The 23,809-nt window shown below is 36.5% G+C and overlaps 1 protein-coding gene across 2 annotated transcripts in view; it reads left to right on the top strand.

The window, feature by feature from the left end:
- Positions 1-9,542: 9,542 nt before the first annotated feature.
- Positions 9,543-23,809, top strand: part of LOC130738886 (uncharacterized) — a 26,128-nt gene continuing 11,861 nt past the window's right edge. For both annotated transcript variants that reach the window (XM_057591068.1, XM_057591069.1), the window contains exons 1-2: positions 9,543-9,766; positions 23,294-23,369. The gene's annotated coding sequence lies outside the window, so the exon portion shown is untranslated. The remainder of the gene's footprint in view (positions 9,767-23,293; positions 23,370-23,809) is intronic.

The following is a 23,809-nucleotide window of genomic DNA, read 5'->3' as shown; positions in this document are numbered from 1 at the left end:
AAGTCGATCGCCATCATAAGACGAGCCCTAGATTTAAAATCGTTCTACAGGTGAGGCCGATAATAACGAGCCCTAGATTTAAAATCATCACAAATCTATACGACTAAATCAAGTGAATCCTAAACATGAGGCCGATGATATAGAAAAACACTCACAAACATTACAAAAAAATTATAGAACATAGTTAGTTAATGCCCAATAAGCACACACACTTAAGGGTTTGGAGGGTTGTGGTCCCCCATCCCCGAGCAAATTTGGACCTTAAAGCCCAATTAGCACACACGCTTAAAGGTCTAGAGGGTTATGACCCCCCCTCCCCCAACGAATTTGGACCTTAAAGTCCAAAAAGTGCACATGCTTAATGGCTTGGAGGACTATGTTCCCCCCGAGTCATCACTTGGCCAACAACTAAGAGGCGTCGTAACGGTCAAAATCAAGATCCAAGGACAAAAATTCGATGAGGAATAGTCATCTATAACCGCTAAAGAATTAAATGCACATAATGTTAGATAATCCTCTAGCAACCCAAGAGTCAAGGAATGAGTCTATAAGAGGGACAAAGAAGCTATGAGAAATCCAACTTCACTAAAATACTACTCGCCATCGTCCCTAAGCTTGGGTTTAACTTCTGAGCTTAGGACCCTCGGCTCTAAAGCAGAACACTCACCATGATAGAACCCCCACGTTTGGGCCTTCGGGGTCAAGTGCTCACACTGATCCAATGATTGAAGTGCCTGAGGGAAGGCCAAAAGTTGGCAGGTTTACAGTAGGAGAAAGAGAGTGAAATCAGGAGGAGTTAGTTAGTGAGTTGTATCCTTGATTAAAGGAATTGAGGTATATTAGGAGAGAGAGGGGAATGTTGCATCATTCACGTTTTCTGTTGAATAGTTTTAGGAGAGAATAACTCTCTGGAGGAGTCATAAACTCTGGATGTATTTCGTTCTTATGAATTGAATAAAATTCTGTTTGTGAAATTACCTAGCTCTATCATTGGTCCGACCTGCCGGACGCTACAGACCCTGCGGACACTGTTCACTCGCGAACACTTTTCACCGCGAACACTGTTCATCCAGGTTCGTCCAGGAAGCTAGCCTTGTTGTTGTCCATGCCACCAAAGATGGCAGACAAAGTCGACGCGTTAGAGGCACGAATGTTGACGATGCAAGAGTCGATGCGCCAATCCCTGGTAGAGTTTCGGCAATCTGTGATTGAGGAGTTTGCAAAATTGCTTCAGGGTCGTACACAAGAGAGATCAGAGGGGGTTTCTTCTGAGGACACCACTTCTGAATACAAGATGGCAGTGAAGAAGGTGGAGTTTCCACCAGTTGAGGGCACGGACCCGGTTGGCCGGATAACTCGTGCCGAGACGTACTTTGAAGTGCAGGAAACATCGGAGGCTGTGAAGGTGTGTTTGGCCAAACTGAGTATGGATGGAGCCACCATTCATTGGTTCAACCTCCTCCGCGAAACAGAGGATGATCTCACTTGGACTAGACTGAAGCGAGCTTTGATAACTCGTTACGGTGGACGCCAGAGTGTCAATCCCTTCGAGGAGCTCAAAGATCTTACGCAAACAGGCAGCGTAGATGATTACCTATCAGAATTTGAGTTCATATCGTCTCAGGTAGAGTGGCTACCAGAGGACCAGTACCTGGGGTATTTTATTAGGGGCCTCCGACCGGAACTACGCTTGCGTGTCTGTACCTTTAACCCCACCAGTCGTTTGCAGGCCATGCGCATTGCGCGTGATGTTGAAACTGAAATGAAAGGCGCACTGCCACCACGCAGCGGAGGATCGAAAGCGTGGAAGGGAAGTAGAGGTTGGAACGGTGGATCATATGAGAAAGGTGTGTTCGGGTCAGGATCCAGGTCTGGACATGACCCAAACTTAAGTAAAGGGCATTATGGTTCTGGCCCAACTGCTGCAACCCAGACCAAGGGTGGAGCATCTCAATTCCAAACGCATCCAACTCCCACTTTTCCACAGGCCAACCGCACAAGCAGCAACGACAACCGACGCATGCAAAGCGGCGACCGCCACCAAGGTGACCGGAATCGTGGTGTTAAACACTTGCCTTACTCTGAATTGATGAGTCGGAAAGCACGTGGGTTGTGCTTCAGGTGTGGCGAACGCTACCATCCCCTTCATGAGTGTGCTGAAAAACAACTCAGGTTGGTAATATTAGGGGATGATGAAACAGTGAATGAGGACGGAGAAGTTATTGCAATTGAAGTCAGGGAGGACGAGGAAGAAGAGGAATCAAAGCTGAGTTCAATGGGGTTATTTGGGCTGGTTGAAGACAACAACACCAGTAGAGTACCTCCCAAAACCTTGCGATTGGAAGGAAAAGTGAAAGGAGTATCAGTGGTTGTGCTGATTGATAGTGGCGACCCACAATTTTGTTTCTCCTCAAGTGGCTACAATCCTAGAGCTTCCGATTGAGCATGGCAGGGGGATGAGCGTTAGACTTGGTGATGGGCACCGAGTCACCACAGAGGGCAAGTGCGAGAATATTGAAGTTCACTTAGGAGAATTCAAGACCCCAGTTGAGGCATATGTTTTGGAGTTGGGAAACCTTGACATGATCTTAGGTGTGGCATGGCTGCAAAGGTTTGGAAAGGTCACCTTTGATTGGAAAGAAATGACAATTGGGTTCTTTTGGCAAGGAGAGTATGTGGAATTACAAGGCCAGACTTCAAGGAGAAAATATGGGGAGAAGGAATCAACAAGCTCAGGCCATACAACTTCTCTGCACAGCTTTGTCAAAGACAGTGTAGGAGAGTTAGACTCAGTGCAGAACTATACTTTGAATACGCAGCAACAAGAAGAAATCCAGCAGGTACTTATTGAATTTTCTGTTATCTTTAAGGAGGCAAGTGGACTGCCACCATCAAGGAACACTGCCCATTCGATTGAACTGTACCCGGGTGCTGGACCAGTTAGTGTGAGACCCTACCGCTACCCTTATCATAAAAAAGATGAGATAGAAAGGCAGGTTCGTGAAATGTTACAACAAGGGATAATTAGGCACAGTTCAAGTGTGTTCTCTAGCTCGGTGATATTGGTTAAAAAGAAAGAGGCTACATGGAGAATGTGTGTGGATTACAGGGAGTTAAACAAGGTGACTATCCCCGACAAATACCCCATTCCGGTGGTGGAGGAACTGTTGGATGAACTGCACGGAGCAATCTATTTCTCTAAATTGGACTTAAAGTCGGAATACCACCAAATCAGAGTGAGACCGGAGGATGTGCACAAGACCGCTTTTCGAACACACGAAGGGCATTATGAGTATTTAGTGATGCCTTTTGGGTTAACCAATGCCCCGACTACTTTTCAATCCACCATGAATCAAGTGTTCAAACCTTGCCTTCGGAAATTCGTCCTTGTCTTCTTTGACGATATCCTAGGGTATAGTAAGAGTTGGGGAGCACATTTGGAACACTTAGCAGTGGTTCTGAAAATTCTGCAGGAGAATAGTTTTGTGGCAAACCAGAAGAAATGTGTCTTTGGAAGTCAGCAAGTAGAGTATTTAGGGCACATCATCTATAACCAAGGAGTGGCGGTGGATCAAGCTAAAATCAGAAGCATAGTGGAGTGGTCAATTCCCCATAATGTCAAAGGGGTGAGGGGTTTTTTAGGTTTGACGAGGTACTACCGAAAATTCATTGCAGGATATGGAAAGATAGCAAAGCCCTTGACAGAGCTTACCAAAAAAGAGGGTTTTAAGTGGGGAACCGAAGCTCTGCAGGCGTTTGAAGAACTGAAACAGGTAATGGCACATTCTCCCTTGCTAGTGATGCCAGATTTCTCTCAAACTTTTGAGATAGAGTGTGACGCTTCGGGGCGAGGCGTAAGAGCAGTTTTGATGCAAAATAAACGACCTGTGGCTTATTTTAGCAAGGCTCTCACACAACGTAATCTGAGCAAGTCAGCATATGAAAAGGAGCTCATAGCTCTTGTCCTAGCAGTCCAACATTGGAGACCATACCTATTGGGGAGGAGTTTTAAGGTGTATTCTGACCAAAAGAGTCTTAAACACCTATTACAACAAAGAATTGCCACTGCTGACCAGCAAAATTGGATAGCAAAACTTCTTGGCTATTATTTTGAGATCATCTATAAACTGGGGCAGGAAAATAAGGCCGCGGATGCTCTATCAACAATGTTTGAGGAAGGCGAATTGAGGGAAATTGCATCTTTTCCAGTTTGGCTTAATAGACAGCAAGTGCAAACTGAAGTAGATGCTGACCCACAGCTGCAGAAAATTATGGAGGACCTCCAGAGAGACCCACTCTCCAGACCTGGATTTAGTCTTCATCAAGGGATCCTGTTGTACCAAGGAAGGTTAGTGTTAGCAACCAAGTCTTAATTAATTCCAGTTATGTTGATCGGATTCCATTCTTCCCCGGCCGGAGGACATTCTGGTTTCTTACGGACTTATAGAAGGCTGGCTGGCAATTTGTATGGGCTGGGCATGAAAAATTCAGTGTAAGAGTTTGTGCGACGCTGTTATGTGTGCCAATGCCAGAAATATTATGCTTCCTCTCCGGCCGGGTTATTGCAGCCTCTCCCCATTCCAGATCTGATTTGGGAAGATATATCCTTAGATTTCATCAGGGGACTACCTAAATCAAAAGGCTATAAGGCAATCTTTGTGGTGGTGGATAGATTGTCTAAATATGGACACTTTATTCCATTTAAGCATCCTTATACAGCTAGGAAAGTAGCAGAGGTATTTGCTAAGGAAATTGTGCGCTTACATGGCATTCCTCACTCCATTGTGAGTGATAGAGACCCTTTGTTCATTAGTTTGTTTTGGAAAGAACTGTTTCGTCTTCAAGGAACTACTTTAAAGATGAGTTCCTCATACCATCCGGAGACTGATGGTCAAACGGAAGTGGTCAATCGGTGCTTGGAGGCATACTTGCGATGTTTTGCTTCGAAGCAACCAAAAAACTGGTCTTATTGGGTTCCGTGGGCATAATTGTGGTACAACACCCCTTTTCATGGGTCTACGGGCACTACCCCATTTGAAGAAGTTTATGGGAGAAAACCACCTCCGTTGATCAGATTTTCCCTAGGGGAGACAAGGGTGGAAGCAGTAGCAGTTGAGTAGGTTGATAGAGATGAGGCTTTGAGACAACTGAAACATCATCTCCTGCAAGCTCAGCAGCAAATGAAAAAGTATGCAGATCAGAAGCGTAGGGACGTCAGTTTTGAGGTAGGGGAATGAGTGTTTATTAAATTGAGGCCACATAGACAACAAACAGTAGCAAGAAGGATTAATCAGAAGTTGGCTCTGCGATACTTTGGTCTATTTCCAATAGTTGCTAAGGTTGGGGTTGTTTCCTACAAGCTGAAGTTACCAGACACAGCGAGAATTCACCCGGTGTTTTATATCTCACAGTTAAAGAAAGCAGTGGGTGATTATACAGTTGAACCTTCTTTGCCGGAAGGGTTGGAAGTAGAGGGTGAAGGGGATGAAGAACCAGAAGCAGTTTTGGCCTCCCAGGTAACTCAACGTGAGGGCCACTGGATTAAGCAATGGTTAGTTAAATGGAAAGGAAGAAGCACGGAAGACACGACGTGGGAAGATGAGACCTTGCTTCTGAGTCAATTTCCTAATCTGAGCCTTGAGGACAAGGCTGATTTTGTAGAGGGGGGCAGTGATAGAACCCCCACGTTTGGGCCTTCGGGGTCAAGTGCTCACACTGATCCAATGATTGAAGTGCCTGAGGGAAGGCCCAAAAGTTGGCAGGTTTACAATAGGAGAAAGAGAGTGAAATCAGGAGGAGTTAGTTAGTGAGTTGTATACTTGATTGAAGGAATTGAGGTATATTATGAGAGAGAGGGGAATGTTGCATCATTCACGTTTTCTGTTGAATAGTTTTAGGAGAGAATAACTCTCTGGATGAGTCATAGACTCTGGATGTATTTCATTCTTATGAATTGAATAAAATTCTGTTTCTGAAATTACCTAGCTCTATCACACCATCCCTAAGTTTGGGTTTAACATATGAGTTTAGAACCTCGGTTCTTTAGTGGAACAGGTAGAATATTACATGTTGGCTGCCATGTAGGATATACACTTATCTTTTCTAACTGTTGCACCCTTCCCACCACCGCCCCATTCTCCCCTACATAGAATTCACTAAGAACCGGCGGGAAGCATCTATTGACCAATAGACCCTAGTCTCCAACAACCTGAACCGCAACCATCACTAGCCAATATCAACCCATCAAAGTCTCTCAAATCAATTTTGTTCCCTTTTATCTTCAACCACGACAACGGTTGGTATAAGCACTAGTAAGAAATATATTTAAATATTGCAGCTTAAATATGTAAGAGATATCTTTATAGGGTCACACACATAGAATTAACTTGCTCGAATATGTTATTTTATTGGACTAGTTCAGGTACTCTGAATATAATAGATATAAAAAAAATGTAGATTTATGAATATATAACAAGTAAAACAGTTGATGGAGTAGAATAAAATTTCTGTCTTATTTTTTGTATAGTGATAGTTAATGTATGAACTCTTATTAATATCATATATAAATTATCTAATGTTTTTACCACCAACTGTCTCAATCCTAATTGATGAGTTTCTATATTTTGGATCAGTAGATAGACAAATAGAAACTGATTTCGTGAGTATGCATGACTTGGATATGACTCAGCATCATACGTTCAAAAAATGAAAAAAAGAAAGACTCAGCATCATAAAAGATAGGATCATTTCATCATATTTCATTGTCAATCAACGATGATTAATGTGTCTAAGGAAATTACTATTATTGTAGTCAAATAAAGGGCTATATGATCACATGTGGTTGATTCGTCAACATGAGTTGGCAATGACATACTTATAAAGGGTTTTGGGCGGGTTTTGGGCAATGTTATCAGACTCGGACCGGCCCGGCCGTTTCGACCGGTTGAACCGGGAACCGGACCCCTGACCGGTTTGAGTCGAGCAACGGATCGGACATGCAATCGGCTCGTCTTGAACCGGAATGAACCGGCCGGTTCGGTATAAAAACCGGTGACCCGGAGCTACGATTGAACCGGTAAGTTTTTTTTTTTTGAAATTCCACCACCTTAATCTTCAGATCCACAACCGGCAATGCAAAAACGAGATCGACCGCGTCTTTACACAATGTGGTAGATCCACAGCTTGCATGTTCATTGTGCCATGGAGAAATGATGAAGAGAGAGAGTAAACGTCAAGGGAGCCGGTAATCAACGAACGACTAAGGGAACCCAAAAGGAGGTGGAGGTTTGGTCTCGAAGCTCACATCAGATCGTGAATGGTGGAAAAACGAACTTACATCAGGAAGGTGCTTGCAACGCGACACCGAGGCTGGCGTGAACAAGACAAGCTTTTGAGGAGCAAGAAAGATGGACTTCGCGGTTGATGGTGGCTGCAACTTTGGGTGTTGGACGAGGCAAAGGAGAAGATGCAATGGTGGAGGTGAAGTGGTTGCTAAAATGGAGGTGGAGAAGAAGGAATAAACATAGTGGTTGAATTTGGAAGGGTGAGCGTGGGAGAGAGTGGAGAAGATTGGGATGTGTAATTAGTGATGAATGGTAAAGCTCTAGAAGGTGCTTTGCTTTTCCCATATAAAAAAATGCAAACTAAATTAGAGAGACTAGGTAGTAGGCACATCGAGAACGAGAAGGTACTTTACTTTTCCCATAAAAAAAATTTGACTAAGTTAATTATTAGTACTAAAGTTGAGAGAGTGACATTATGACAGACTTGTCATTGAACAATGCACAAGAGTAATAACATCAGTAGAGCAGTGCGCAGAAGTAGTCACATAGGTGCAGTAAAGGTAGATGAAAAAATAATTTATTTCTAGTTGCATTTTGTGTGTATGGTATTTGTGACATTTAGTTATGCTATTATGAATTTTTTAATTTTTTTAATATCAACCGAGTCAAACGGTTCAACCAGTGACTCAGTGGTTAGACCAATGACTCATTGACCCAGTGCCTTGACCGAGTCGATCTCCGGGTCGAGTCTGATAACACTGGTTTCGGGTTTGAGCTAACTTCTAAGGAGGTGGATTCGTGCAAACAAAAATATCAACTTAGTTGACATTTCTATTTAACGAGATCTCTTGGCTTACTAGCACTAACACGTCACTGGAGTGGACATCTACTGATCTCCATATAAGTAATAGAGAAGATAATTTCTAATTGTTAAAAATCCTCAGTATGCCATCAACAAATATTTAGCAGAAGTGGTGGTGCCTCTCCAAACTCTACCACTTTTCATAAAAAAATGGTTGATTCAAATTATACATAGTTAATTCTCTTTGAGCAAAATCTCAACTTGAGTTTTATGCTTGAAAATAATATTACTTAACAAAATAGTCCTAATAAAATGCGAATGTTTTCGGCTTAAATAGTTAGCAATGAATTATAACCTACTTTAGTATGTATTTTTTAAAAGAGCAATGACATGTTTGAATTACAAATAGATAAATATAAGTAACTAAAAATATATTTGATTAAAAATGTAAAGTGATCGATGAAATTGGTCACTGAAAGTACCAGCGTTGATAAGTTCATCACAAAACTCAAGAGTTACTTTTGCGACTCTGCAATTCTAATTGTATAAAATATCGGTTAAGTTAATCAATGCAGTGAGATAAAACTTCACACAATTGTATTGATATTCCCATAGTTTTAAAACTCGGCTCGGACCAGCCGGTCCGACCGTGACTCAGTACCTTGACCGGTCCGAGCCGCTTGTTGGATCGGTTCTGTAATTGGACCGGTTATGATGTCATCAACTCGGTCACGACTCGGCAACTCGGACGTTGACTCGGCAACTCGGTGAAGTCAAACCGAAATAAATTCACGGTCAAAGATAATTAATTGGTCAAATAATGTTTAATTGAGAGATATTTAAAAAATTTGTAAGGAGCTCGAGTTGAACACAGGACCCGTAAGCAGAATGGGTGAAGCCTTTCCACCAAGCCACTTCGATTTCTGTGTAAGAGTGTGCATATTTTGTTATATATATGATATAACAACGTTATATCATACAAAAGCTCATAAATAATTTTTTATATTATAAATTTTATATATTTTTAATACAAACCGAGTCAAGTAATCGAACCAATGACTCACTGGCGACCAGTGACTCATTGACTCACTACCTTGTCCGAGTCGATCACCGAACCGAGTTTTAAAACACTGGATATTCCTTATAAGGAGTGACTTGTACTCAAGAAGAATGTATAGAGTATAGACCCTCTCTCTCACACATGAAATATTGAATATAATAACTTATTTATCATCTTTTTCTACGTATCTCGTAATTATTTTCCAAAATCATTTTAAAGTTGGAAAATATCGTGCAATATAAAAATTTTTATTTGAAAAGAGACACCGTGCAATAACTTCAGTGTGACACACGACGCGAGTTTGTGATGATTCATAATTTCATTTCATATATTTATATTGAAAGGGAAAAGACAAGGAGTATTTGCTGAGAATCAGAAAGCGTAATTTCTTCCCTCTTTCCCTTCTTAACTCTATAGTCTATACCCTTTCCCTATCTTCCTCAATTTTTGTTCTTCTGATTCTCTGTGTGTATAAATTGCAGAGCTGTGAGTTGTTGATCCAGTGTTGAAATTGCTGCAATGGAGTCTCGGAAAGTCGTCGGTTTCGTTGGTTTGTATGAATTGGGATTGCAGATGGCGTCGTTGCTCGTTCGCCATGGCTACGCTGTTCAAGCTTTCGAGGTTCCATTTTTTTCTTGATTAGAATCCATAGTATATATATTTAGGAAAAGATCTCAGCACAGTCATCACATACGTGGCATCATCTGATTGGTTAATATCATGAAAAATCATACATGGCACTCAATCCTTCATTCCTCTTATCCTACACCTTTTTTCTTATCCTTCACTCATCTCTCCTTAATCCCATTTATTCTAAACGGGTTTTCCCCTCTCTCATAAGCGTAACATCCTCACCGTTTCAACCTTAAACTTCATCTCTTCCAGAATTTCCTCACCGTCTTTGATTTTCATATTCAAAAGCCCTTGAATCCGAAATCAACAATGGCAATCGACCTTCAATCGTATCTCTCATGGCCACTTCCAATTCATGAGTCCTTCGATCGCATCTCTCATGGCCCCTTCCAATCGCATTTTGAAGCCTCAATCCATCTCTTCCAGTCTCGACTCAGGTACTTTTTTTTTTCTTTCTCCAATTCTTCCTGTCTTGATTTTGGGTTGTACCTGCTTCTGGTGGCCTTAACTGGTTTAGGGATTCAATTTCCAGAGTCAGAGAGACATCGGAGGAGGAGATGCCACTCAAGGTCAAATGGAGCGGCAAGGATTACACGGTGCGAGTCTGCGGCGACGACACCATTGTCGAACTCAAGCGTCGAATCTGCGAGTTAACCAACGTTTTACCCATTCGCCAGAAGTTCTTATACCCTAAACTCGGTTCCAAGCTCAACGACCACTCTCTCAACTCTCTCTCAATTCCTAAGTTCACCATGATCGGGTTCGCACTTCGCTCTACCTTCCTTTTCTTTCTTCGTTTGTTAGGGTTTCATATTCAAATAATCACTCAACAAAATTGACATCTATTGATTTAATTTCATTTGATTTGCATTGCAGGACTACTGAAGAAGATTTTTTAATTGTTGATCCAGTGGAGGCCCCTGAGATTATTGATGATCTTGAGCTTCCTCAAGAAGAAGCTATTGACATCAAAGACATGGAGGTCAACAAGCACAAGTTGATCAAGCGCAATAATCAGTTCAAGGTACGTTTTTTTTTTGTTCTCCAAATCTTCATGAATTACGTTTGGGTTTTTGTTGTTCATAACTTCTGGTGGCTTTTGTTCGCATCTTGATTTCTTCGTTTCTGGGTTCCTTTTTTCATTGTGTTGAATCACTTGCAATTACTCTAAGTTTGAATTTTTTGAGTCTATGAATTGATTAGTTTTTGGTATGTGTCAGGTATCTGTCTCTCTCTCTCTCTCATGTAAAATCTGTCCAGTTCCTTTTACCTTTTTTTTTTCTGTGAAATATCAGCATCAGCATAAAACAGAGAGGCATGTTTGTACCAACATAGCCTCTCTGATCATACTTTGTTTCTTTGTACAGGTTCTAATCTGTGCAGTTCCTTTTACCTTTTTTTCTGTGAAATCTGAACAGTTACTTTTACCATTAAACAACCACTAAGGTGTATTTTCTTCTGTAAATAATATTTACAATGCGGGCATCTGTGCCTGTTTTCAGTGCTTTGAAGGAGGTTTGATCTTTCCAAAGTGAAATATGACGTGTCTGATGGAAGTTGGATCAAGCTTCAGAACCCAAGTAGCAAGAAGGTTTAATCATTGATTCCCTCTTTGGTTTTGGCTTGCAGTTGTAGGGCTTGAGACTCGATGGTGTCACCGTGAACTTCTGAAGCAGTTGAAACTGCTTCCATTTTCAGGTGCTATTTTCATTTTCATTGTCTAATTTTCTTAATCCTTCTGTGCCGCCAACATGGTATGCACAGCTACTGAAAACCTTAATCTTGGGCTGCAAGCCAATCTGGTCTATTGATAATTATTAATGAAATTCGAAAAAAATAAAATAGGAAACAACTTATATGAACATTAGAGATTTTTCAAAATAGGAAATTATTCACCTTTAATTTCTCCCCTCATCAAGCTTCAAATTAGAGAAAATTATTCTCTCAAAGATATTTATATTCAAAATGAAACTCTCGCCCCTTTATTCCTCACTTAGTAATTATTGTTTTTGAATTCAAATTTGTGCTTGACCTTAAATTACTCTCTCTATCAAGCCTTAAATTAGTGAATTTATTATTTAGAAACCACCAATATTGTAACAATCTCATATCCATTACACTCTATTCAAATTTAAATTTTAAATAAAAAGGTAATTACTTGACTGATGTACTGCATTACCCATTGTGGTTTCCTTTTATTCCTGATGTTTCATTCTCTTGCCGTATTCCATTGTAAATCGTGACTGTAGATAGTTTCTAAGCACTTCATTCCCTTCTTTTGTCGATCATCATGAGTACCTGAGTAGTGTCTTTAATTCTAGCTCTCAAATCAATACTTTTTGTTGATCAGTTTATTTTCCTTCTTCATAAATTTTGTTTGAAATAACAGGATGCTAGGAGGGAATTTTGTTAGAAAAAATTGCTTTGCCTTGATTATAAAATAAGGAGTTCATTTTAATTCAGTAGAGAATAATTCTCCAGAGTTCATTTTAATTGTTTTTTATGAAAGGGTCATGTTGCTAGGATGATTTTGCTGTGGGAAGGACTTGAGGGATGACATCATTTGGAGTGGTTTATAGTGTCATTGGCCAACAAGCTCTTTCACTGTCATGTATAATTTATATGACTAGATCCTTTGCATCATTATTTTCAGTTTTTGGTGTATTAGCTTAGACCACTCCATCAATAAGGAATTAATGTATTGAAACTTTTGCTTATGTGAGTCTTATTTTGGTTTCACTCGGAACGAAAATGCTATTTGATATTGATATTTATGTAGTTAAAAATATGAGGTAGATTTGATCTTGATGCTTTCCACCCTGCTCTACTTCCCTTTCTATTTTTCCACCCTTTTTTCTTGATTCTTTTTATCCTATACAGAAATTATGTTGTTCAATTCACTTGGTGGTCAAATGGTCCTAAAGTTAGCACATTAAGAAGGTTTACATTCAAAGTGGATTGAATGCAAAGCCCTTGGTAATTGAGAGAAAGGAGATCGACATTCAAGGTAGTTTGTTACTGCACACCTTTATTTTCTTCTATAAATGAAAGAAAGATAGGACATCATACATTTGATTATTTTAGTTGCTTTTCTCATTTATATTTATCCAATGTTTGATGTCATTACATAAATGTCTAAATGATTCAAGCCAGTCTTACTACCTATTAGTAAAAAAGATGAAAGAAAGATAATACATTATATGCCTAAATATCTTAGTTCTTTTTCTCATCAGTCTTTTATTTTTGCAGGCATCATCAACATGGTAGATGGCAAGCAAGAGTTGGGGTTGTGTTGCAGGGAACAAAGACCTTTATTAGGTATATAATTGACCCTTTAATTAGCTGCTAAGAAGGAAAGTATGGTGCAGGGACACATTAGGTTCAGTTAGTGGAGCCTTTTTTAAGACTCTTTTTTAGCATCAAATTGATTTTTTATTGTGCGAAATTGAATGAGGCGATAAATGTGTTCATTTTCCTAACTCAACTTAACTAAATCTTCGACAATTGACTTTATTGGTAATTTTTTAAGTGCTTCTTGAAACCCAGTTCTTATGTATTGTTTCGCTATTTGGAGTATGGTTTATTTCTGTTTATTGTGAGCTAAGCATGAAACTCTTTGACTTGGCCAGAACTATCCTTCATCTGATGGTCAGGTCTGTCATGGCTAATAAAGTTTTGAGCTTTATGCAATTTTCAATTTTTGTCTGAATGGAAGAAAGAGGAGCTCTGGCTTGTGCTTCAAAGAGGTATAATTGAAATAACCTTATGAAACTTAGATGTCAAATGTGTGTTTTCCTTGATGACCGTAAATTACTCCCCCCATCAAGCTTCAAATTAGTGAATTTATTCATTTATTCAGTCTATCACTGGCATTTGTTTTCTCCCACTATAATAACATTTAAAAATAATATCATTATGTTTTTATGGTGACATTTCAGCTCCGAAGCAGATGCAAAAGTGCATGGGCTCAGTTTCGATCTCGCCTAACCAAAGCTAATAAGGTGTATCTTGAAGGACTGAAACGAATTGGGAAGGGTTGATGTATGTTGATAATTGTTTAGAGAGGCTGAAGAATTACCTGCAATTTTGGCAGCAAGTAAGGGACAACCTGCTCAAACTGATAATGATGTGGTGAGCATTGGATTTCTTTGTTTTGATTGAAAGTATTGTCTGTGCAGCCTATTAATATATGCAAAAAATGATAACAAAAATTTCAAAATCAGTATGGTTTAGTTATATCTTATGAATTTCACTTCATGATAGTTTATGCAATTAATGGAGCAAGAAAGACATGCTGTTGATAAGCACTGATTATTAGTTCTTCCCTTTAAATGGTTCCCTCAAACTGAATGGGCAAGGACTGATGAAATTTCAGTGACTGGATTTCAGCTTGGATGCGTGATAGGACTGACTCTTTCAGCTTGGAGCTGATGATTGTCAAACTTGATAGTAAATTGCCAACTGTTAATGGGATTCTCTTATCTTAGTGCATGAGAGAGAAAATTACAAGTCTTGGGGATCCTATCCTATATGAACTTACAAGTTGAGACTTGAGATATTGATCGTCTCTGCTTGAGCCACATTTGACCACTGATATGTCATTGAGCTTTTTTCTATTTTATTGTATATATCTCTATGTATTAGTTTTATCCATAATTCATTCATTCCAACAAAGTGTCTTTTTGGATATTGTTTCCTGCTTCCTTTCTCATCCCATTTTTTATTTCCTGAGCTTTATTTCCTGCTTCTCTATGAAAAATCTCTATTTTATTTGTATATATCTCTGTAATCTTTTTGGATATTGTTTTTGGCTTTTGCCTTTCCATATTAATATATAAGTTTGGTTTTTCCAAAAAAAAAAACAAAGTGTCTTTTTTCTCCTCTAGGATGTCTTTTTTCCGTGAGTGTAGAACTAAGTTTCTTTGAACTGTGAGTTTCTGAGCTGGTCCTTCTGATTTTTTATTTCCTTCACTTTCTCCTAATGTTTCCTGCTTCCTTTCTCATCCCATTTTTTACCTCTGCAATTTTATCCAGAAGAGATGGAGAAAGAAAATATGAGGGAAGAGAGAGTCTGACTGGTGTGACTCCAGTGTGAGTTTTGTAGTGAGGGTTTTGGTTTGAGCATGGAGAAAGAGCTGACGGTGGTTTAGGAGTGGTGTTGGCTGAAAAATTCAAGTATAAGCATGGCAATCTGACTATGTGTTATGAGCACAAGGTTCACAGTGGGCAAAGACACTGCATGTGGTGTCAGTGGTCACCACCAAGCTTTCTTCTTCTTGTGTTTGATTTCTCTGGTGCAAGCACAAGGAAAAGAGAGGGGTGATCGATCACTGTCAAGGATGGGGCTATTTATGGGCAAATGGAAGAAGGCATAGATATTAGTCATATTTGTTTTATTCTGGTACTCTGTTTTGTTAGTTTCAAATTTTCATTCCAAAGAAAAATTTAGGAAATATATAGTGGTATTGAATCAGACATGTTCTTGATAATAGGAAAATGAAGTTGCTTTCTTCTCTTATTTTTTTAGGCATTACGTTTCTAAGTCTCGGTATTTTTCATGCAGGATGCTTCCAATGTATAATACATAGATATTGGTGGAAAATTTCATACCAAGCTATCCACGATAGTTTTCCAGAATATGCCAAAAAGTTTTCTGTGGGGAACACATGATTCCAATATGCAGTTCCTATAAAAGAGTTTACTGCAGCTAGATACTAAGCTGAATGAGTTGGTTGTGTTTCATGTTAGTTGCCTATTAGCCTAACTACTTGCTGCTATCTCTTTATCTTTCTTGCTATGATGAATTACTATTAGTATATAAGGATGTGTCTCCGATTTCTGAAATTGTGTTCCTCCTTATCATGCTTATTTTGAATTGATTCATGCTTATTTTGAATTGAAATAGAAGGTATAACTGGATAATGGTGTTGATGGGTGGTGATGTGAAAAATGGTTCTCTAGAGTGTGAAAGAGAAGAAGTTGATTTGATGGAGATTGTGGGAGGGTTGAAGGAGTGTGGTGTACCCATCCTCCCCTAATTGAAGCTCTACTTTTTAATGTGTAATAGGGGGAAGCAAGAACAGATATAGAGGAGTTTTATTTCCTGCATCATCACTCTCTTCACCCGCAATGAATGCATTTGGTTACAACTACCTTTTTCATTGGAAAATAATCAGCCAAGTTTATTATTATTAGTGATCATAAATAGTCGTTTCAGTTGTTTGATCCTTTATTTTCCAAGCTTTGGCACTGAAATTATAATTGTGTTCATGGCTCCTTTTAGTTATTTGGTCACTTATTTACTAAGCTTTAGCACTGCCTAAATTTGAGGATAAAAGTTTCTCCGCTCCGAAGACATTGCTATCTGTTAATTTGGGGTTTTAGAGTCTTTTGTACGGCCTTTAGGGTTTTACATCATGGTTTCAACTGGTTGTTTCAGCTTTTCTGTTTGAGTGTGCATACATGTTCTTAATTTTTTTACGCACCTGTATTGTGTATCACTCTTTTGAGATTTACTCACATGTTGTAAATGTCGTTTGATAACCCTTGGGTTTTTATTCAAAGCATCTTTGACAAAAAAAAAGCTTTGGTATTGAAATTCAAATTGTGTTCATGGCAGGTGTACAGGTTGCACTAAGAAAATTACTCCCTCCGTTTTAATATAAGTGTCTGCTTATAGCAAAAATATTTGTTTCATAATAACTGTCCACTTTGAATTCCAAGGTTGCATTAATTGATGTTTTTCCATATAGATAAGAAGAGATAGAAATACACTCTAAGGGGCAAACTAGGAAAACAAATAATATATTTTTAAAAGTTAACTATATTTATTGCACTTCTTAATATGTGTTCATTTTTTCTAAGTGGACACTTATTCTGAAACGCAGAGAGTAGATTGCTACTATTACTAAGTTTGTATGAAGATCCTTCTATCATTACTTTTTTTTCTTCCTTTCGGGATTTTATTGAGAATGATGCTAAAGTTATCAGAGTGTGTGGATAAATTGGACAAACTATTAATAATTGGTTTGTAGGAGATGCTTATTGAGCGAGCTAAGATGTCCCATGCTATTATAAAATATTAACTTAACTACTTCACCGTCAGATTTATTACAAAATCAATATTTATGAGAATTTTTTTTATATTTAATGAATTTTAGAGGAAGGGAGAAGAATATATACTCTAAGGAAAAAAATGAATTTTGACAAACCTGAATTTAACATATTTGAAGAAATTCTAAGTGAAAGTAGAAAAATAAATATTTCACTTTCATTAACTAAAAATAGAAAAGCATTAAAATTTTAAAACAAAATGGTTAGGAAAATTTATATTTTTTGATTAAATAATTTTTTAAATAATTTTTTGATTAAATAATATCTTACACGGAGAAACATATTATATAAAAACTTATTCGTAAAACTAATAAAATTTAATTTTTCATATAATTTAAGTACATTTCTCATATCTTTTAATAATTTTAAGAGTAAACGTATATAAAAATATAGTAAAAATTTTGTTGTACGAAGATTAGGAAAAAATGAATGTGTGCATCTATATATATATAAAACTATACAATTACAATTATTTAAGTAAAAATTATACGGTAAAAATCTTCTACGAGAAAAATTATTTTCATATTAAAACTAATATAAAAATAAGTCTTAATATAATTAAAGTGTTTATTTCATAATTTTTTATATTTATGTAAATAAAATTAAAGATTGTCTCCCCCGTGTATTGCACGGTTGATGGAAGAATGAACATAGGAAATGCATTCCATAAGGGTATGTAACTCTACCAATTCAAAATAACTGAGTGGTTTTTGAAAAATATTTTAGGACCTTAATTAAAATCTTTCTGAAAAAATATATCCAAGGTTTGAATACAATGTTTACATATATAGACATTGACAAAAGTGGGACAAATCATATAGGAGGAACTGAGGGCAGGATTGCAACGACTTGGCTCAAAGCTTACTGAAGCAGAAAGCTTTACCAGATTTATCATTTTTGTCCTTTATTCTTCTGAACTTTCATCCCTTTGCTCTAATTTAGACTGATTTAGATGGAAATGACACAGTTGACTACATAGAATTCATCACTGCTACAATGGATAGGCACAAGTCCCAAAGAGATTAGTCGCACCTTTACAAGACCTTCTAATTTTATAATAATGACAATATCGTGTAATTCATTCTCATGCAATTGCACACTCTGGGAAAAAGCATGAAGAAGACTCAGTGTTATTAAATTGTGATAGCGGACCATCGCGGCGAGGCCAAAATCCGCTATTTCATATAGCAGATAGCGTCACGGGCAAATAGCGGAAACCGCATAGCAGTTAAAATAAGTAAAATATTATAAAAAAAACAGCAGACATCTTTTGCAATATAGAGCAGAAACATTTGAAATTAACAATTAAAAAATGCATAAAAAACCGCATCTTATCCCATAACAATAAAAACTGAATAAAATATCATTTTTAACAACCAAATGTTAAATGTCAAAAGACTTAAAACAACATAAACCAAACACAAGTCTTAAAAGTTAAAACCGTGAAACATTAGTATAGAAAAGGAATTAATAGGGAATTAATTGGGAGGAAAGTAGGAAAAGAGTTCGAAGGAGAAAAAGAGAAGGAGAATTTGGAAGCTTTTCAATTATGTCGTATCTTCTTCAGGATGAAGCGTTAATATAGAAAAGGAATTAATAGGAAATTAATTGGGGATTAGTCGGTGGCCCAATAGTCAAGAAATACCCTATTTAAAAACCCTAAAAATTAAAAAAAAGTTCAGATTCCTAAAAATCCGCTATTTTCGCATCTGATCCAGTGCCGTTATGGCGTTCGCGGCCGCGATCGCGTTTCCTGCGGTGGCCGCTATGACACGGCGTAGCGATTGCGGTGGGCCAAAATTCCGCTACGCTATAGCGTGTCGCGACCGCTATAGCTGCTATTCAATAACACTGAGAAGACTAGAGAATATGTGTCCAGTGTTATCAATTATTTATGTGAACTATCAAAAGAAGGACACAAGAAGATTTTAAGGCCCTTACTAAGTAAGATAGCCACCACTAGCTTGGAGTTCTCAAAAGCACTTCCTTTTGCAGCTATCACGTCTATGCTTCTATAGATGTGACAAAGCTTAGATCATAGTATACTTTGAGGAAAATGTCACGCTTTACAGGGTTCAGAGATACAAAGCTTAGATCATATTATACTTTGAGAAAATTGTCATGCTCTACAGGGGTTCAGAGATACTGATGACATTCTTGTGACTTGTGAGAGACTAGAAATGCATATGTAGCTCACACATATTTCATACAATAATATATTTTGACTATCTTCATGCATTGTTTTTCAAACAAATTTGTAAATTATGTGAATATTTTATTTTGATCCATCACACAATCCATACTTTATTAGAGGTGCAACTTTTGTGGCTGTTCCCACCTCCCAAACATTAGGTGTTTTTATCTCAGTTTCATGTTCATTTCCTCAGTCAAACTGTTTTCTAAAGATAATCAAGGTGTCAGAGAGTGCAGTAATTAAATTTCATATTCAAGTCATAAAGACTAGCCCACCAAACATAAATACATTATGAGATTGGTCTTACATTCAAGTTTCTCTTACCTATGCACTTCAATTTTCTAAGTTTTATATGCCTAATTTAGTTTACGTAAGTTTTGCAAACCAAAAATGTATTAGGGATTTTTAATTACCGTCATTATTCTAGCCATACAATAGAAACAATGAGTTATTTTTTAATGAAGAAAACATTAGATAATGAGTTACAAACATAAGGTGCAATGAGTTATTAATTAATTTTAATTTTTTATTATAGTAAAAATATTAATCTACATCACTCACTAAATATGAAACAATGTCAGTCAGAGACGATTTTTGGAGAATCTTGGATTAGTTTGTAAGTGGATAGTAAAGGTACATAAGTTACAAACGAGAAATGTCATCAATATTAGCCGTTATAGAATGTGAATTCTAATCATTAATTTTGAATAATATTAAATGTTACAAACGAGAAATGTCATCATGCTTTGTTTGGATTAATTGATGTCAATGAAAGTTACTAATTAATTGTCGTACCTCTAAAAAAAGGAAACATAATTGAGTTGTTATTGAAGTTTCAATGTTTGCAATTTATTGAAGTTCTTTTGTTGGTTATTGAGTTGTTATTTTCACTGTGCAGGTGTTACTCAGTGATTCATTCTTCCGAGAAACTAAGTATAATAGAGCCATTGTAAGGGATTGTTCTATCTCTTTCTCCCTTTTCCATATGTTGTTGTAAACTATTTCTTATTTGTTATATTTTTTCTCTTGAGGATTTTAGGAAATGGATGATGGAAATGTTATATCTTTGTGAGTGAGTGGAGATGTGCAAGTTTTTTTAATTAGCCTATCGTTTGCTCTTGGTATTGGAACTTTTGCTTTGGAACAAACATCAGCATTGGAAAAAGGATTATTGGTAACATAATGTTTAGTATGAGTTGTAGAATGTTAAACTCATTATTTGCGCATCATCTTGGTGCTTAGGTCATGTTATTGATTGAGCACCCCGCACATCATATGTTACTCAGACTAGCAAAGTAGCTATGACTTTGTCCCAACCGTCATCTTTTCAGTTTCTTCCTTTCTCTTTGTTAGTGTCTCTGTCTCCCTTAATGACTAACAAAAAAATTTGAACTTCCATAACTTTCTTCCTTCCTCATTCTCTTCAATCTGTGTGGTATGTTATTTGGAGTTGATCTTAAGTTATCCTTTTTCAGTTTCTTTGCCACTATACATTTCTTATGTTTATTATGAGAACCTAACCTTCTCTTTGTCTCTTTGTCAATGTTAAATAACCGTCTATCAATTTTTTTAAGCATGTTTAATCTTCTTTCCACTTTTTCTGGTCTAAAGTAAGTTATCATATTAATTAGTCATAGAGTACTTATTCTACTACTCCCTCCGTTCCTAAATAACTGACACTATTTCTAGCTAAATTTTGTTTCTAATTATCTGCCACTTTACAAAGTTCAATAGTGCATTAATTATACTTTACCTATTGTACCCTTCATTTATTCGTGGTAGAAAAATTGAAAAGTTAGAATTAATAAGAGAGATAAAGGGTATAGTAGGAAGTTAGATTGTAATTTTAATAAAACAAGAACATTAATTGTTATTTCTTAATACTTGTGCAACAATCTTAAAGTATCAGTTATTTAGGAACGGAGGGAGTATAATTTATATTGGTCTTTAAATTTTATGTAGATATGGTTAATATTGACGTCCCCTTTAGACCTGTTTGATTATTCTAACACATTAATTAATGGTCTTTTTCACGGAGTCACAAGTTGAATTAGTCATGTACTTATTATAGAGTATGTTCCGTGATTGTTTAAATTGATGTATCATTTATGCTTTGTTTGGTTTATGAGAGGTAAAGAGAGGAGAGAAGATGAGTAGATAAAACTACAAGTAAAAATAGTATATCTTAGAGGTTGTTTGATGTGATAAAAAGAAAAGAGAAATAATGAATTATGTAGACACTCACTCCTAACAAGGTGTTAGAGATGTTTGATTATTCCTTTCATTTTTTTTGGTGCCTAAGCTAAGAAGAGGCTCTCAGGTTTTGTGTACTTATTTGTCCAAAAATTTAATTTTTTTTACTATTCCTTTCATTTTTTTTTTGGAGCGTATCAAGTGAGAGCAATGTTTATTGTGAGAGATGAGAGCATTAAATTGTGACCGTTTGATCTAACATGAGTGGTTAAGATTAAATGCTAATAAATGATAAAATTACATTTTTTTTATCGGCAAATGTTAGTAGTGAATTGTTAGTAAATTAGTTCTTTTGTCAGGATTCGAACCCTGACCCTTCACCCTGCAAATCCCTTCATTTCCCTTCCCTCCTAAAATAAAATTACATGATAAAAAGCTCTTACTGAAAGAAATATTTTACATGAATCATTTTAAAATTTAAATAAAAATAAACTTAAGTATAATTTCATTAGTTTTTCAATATGTATATCTTTTTCAAATACATTTATATATCTATAAATATTACCCCGTGCATTGCACGGGTATAAAACTAGTTAGAACAGAATTAGAATAATGCCAGCTACCGTTACCCGTGTCGTGTGCATGTTTTCCTTTATTTGCTGACAGGGACACTGGTGTTGTTATTATCCTTTGATGAAAATGCATTTCCAGTTTTTCAATTAAATATACTTTTTTAACAAATAGAAATAGAAATGTTTAACAACCCAACTTATCTCACTTTATATTTCATTTCATTTCTTATATTTGATTAATTTCGTTTCCAGTTCATGTAAATTGAATTTTTTTTTACGTCGGAAAGATAAATTGCACCTCCAAAGATTGATCTCACCCCAACTCATATGTCCCCTAACTCTTACCACTTGAACTATTATTTAGGGACGGGTAAATCTAGTTTATAACTTTATAGTATTATTTATATTTCATTTTAATTAAGTTTTGTCATTATCAAGAATGTGTAGTACTTTTAATAATAGATAGTTTAATTCCTTAAACATCTAGTCTGTCCAGGTTCAAATCAAGGGATTTTCTTACTACTCTTTTAATAGATAGTTTGATTATCTTACTACTCTTTTATTTTAAATTAAGGATCATTCATTCATTCAAAATTTTATAAGAAATTTCAAAAAAGTGTTTCTTAATTTTTAAAATAAAATTTATTCATAATGTAAATTATTATATTATCTCATTCATTTTAATAAAAATATTAAATTACGAATTAAATTCTAAAATCAATATCACAATTTTTAAGATTATATATGCTTTGATATAAATTCAAATATTTTATTTGAATAATTATTTTAAAATAAATAAATATTAAATAGATATTAGCTTATTTCCTAAGTGCAACAAAAAAATATAGTTATTAACATGTAAATAAATTATTATTGAATATAATTTGATGTTCTGCACTTATAAATTTATTTTTGGTCAATGATGCTCTGTACTTATCTACCATGTATTTAACTTTTTGCCGTATCTTACATGGCAATTCATTTGAATATTTTATATGTCTCTGAATGATAACTCAAGTGATAAGAGCTAGGAGACATATAGGTTGGGGTGAGGAGGTCCAAGGATCAATCCCTGGTGGGTGCAATTTATCTTTCCAATGTACCAAAAAAAGAAGTCTAAATATAAGAACGACTATCAAAATTAGGGATATTTACCTCTTGGGTCAATAGATTAGGCATCTCATCAATAAGGTGTTGGTCTAGTGGTAAACAAGTTAGATATGTAAGGGTGAGGTGATAAGATCGATTCCCAAAAAAGTCATTTTGTCAGGAGGATCCGCCACCGTATCAAAAACAGGTTAATACCTGCAAGGACAAAATTAAAATAGATTAGGCATCTCATAATTATTTCCTCCCCTCCCCTTTGATTCCACCTCTTCTATAATTTTATACTTTTTTATTTGCAGCAATTTTGTATTTACTTATAATATGTTCAATTGGTAGATAGGTGATCCCATCTTAGAAGAACTCGTGAAGCTTGGAGGAACTAGGTGCGCAAGCCCTTTGGAAGCAGGGAGAGGTGATTGATATTTTAGCTATATGGTTCACCATTTCATAAACTAAAGTTTACACGGCCTGATAATCATTGCTCTGGTTTGTTGCAGTACCCCATTTAAATTGAGTTAAAATTGGTGTATTCAAGTTAAAAATTTGTGTACTTAGACTTATTTGTTGGATATGAGCTGAATTTTGATATTGATAACTATTTTTTGAAGGATTGGGGAAGCACCTGTTATCAATCATAGGCTAAAACATTTATACTGTAGAAATAATAATAATAATTAACTTGTGGCCATAACCAACAAAAGCTGAAGCTTGGATGCATGGACAGGTTGGAGAATTTCCTATTTATCAGTGGACAAGATGCTTATCTCTTACTGTTTGACTTGAAACTAAATATGTACATTGAATTCGAATTGAATTCTTTAAAATACAACTACTACTTAATATGGTTTCATA

Source organism: Lotus japonicus, chromosome 2, assembly GCF_012489685.1.
Source record: "Lotus japonicus ecotype B-129 chromosome 2, LjGifu_v1.2".
Taxonomy (NCBI): Eukaryota; Viridiplantae; Streptophyta; class Magnoliopsida; order Fabales; family Fabaceae; genus Lotus; species Lotus japonicus.
This window is presented reverse-complemented; position numbering and strand designations above follow the sequence as displayed.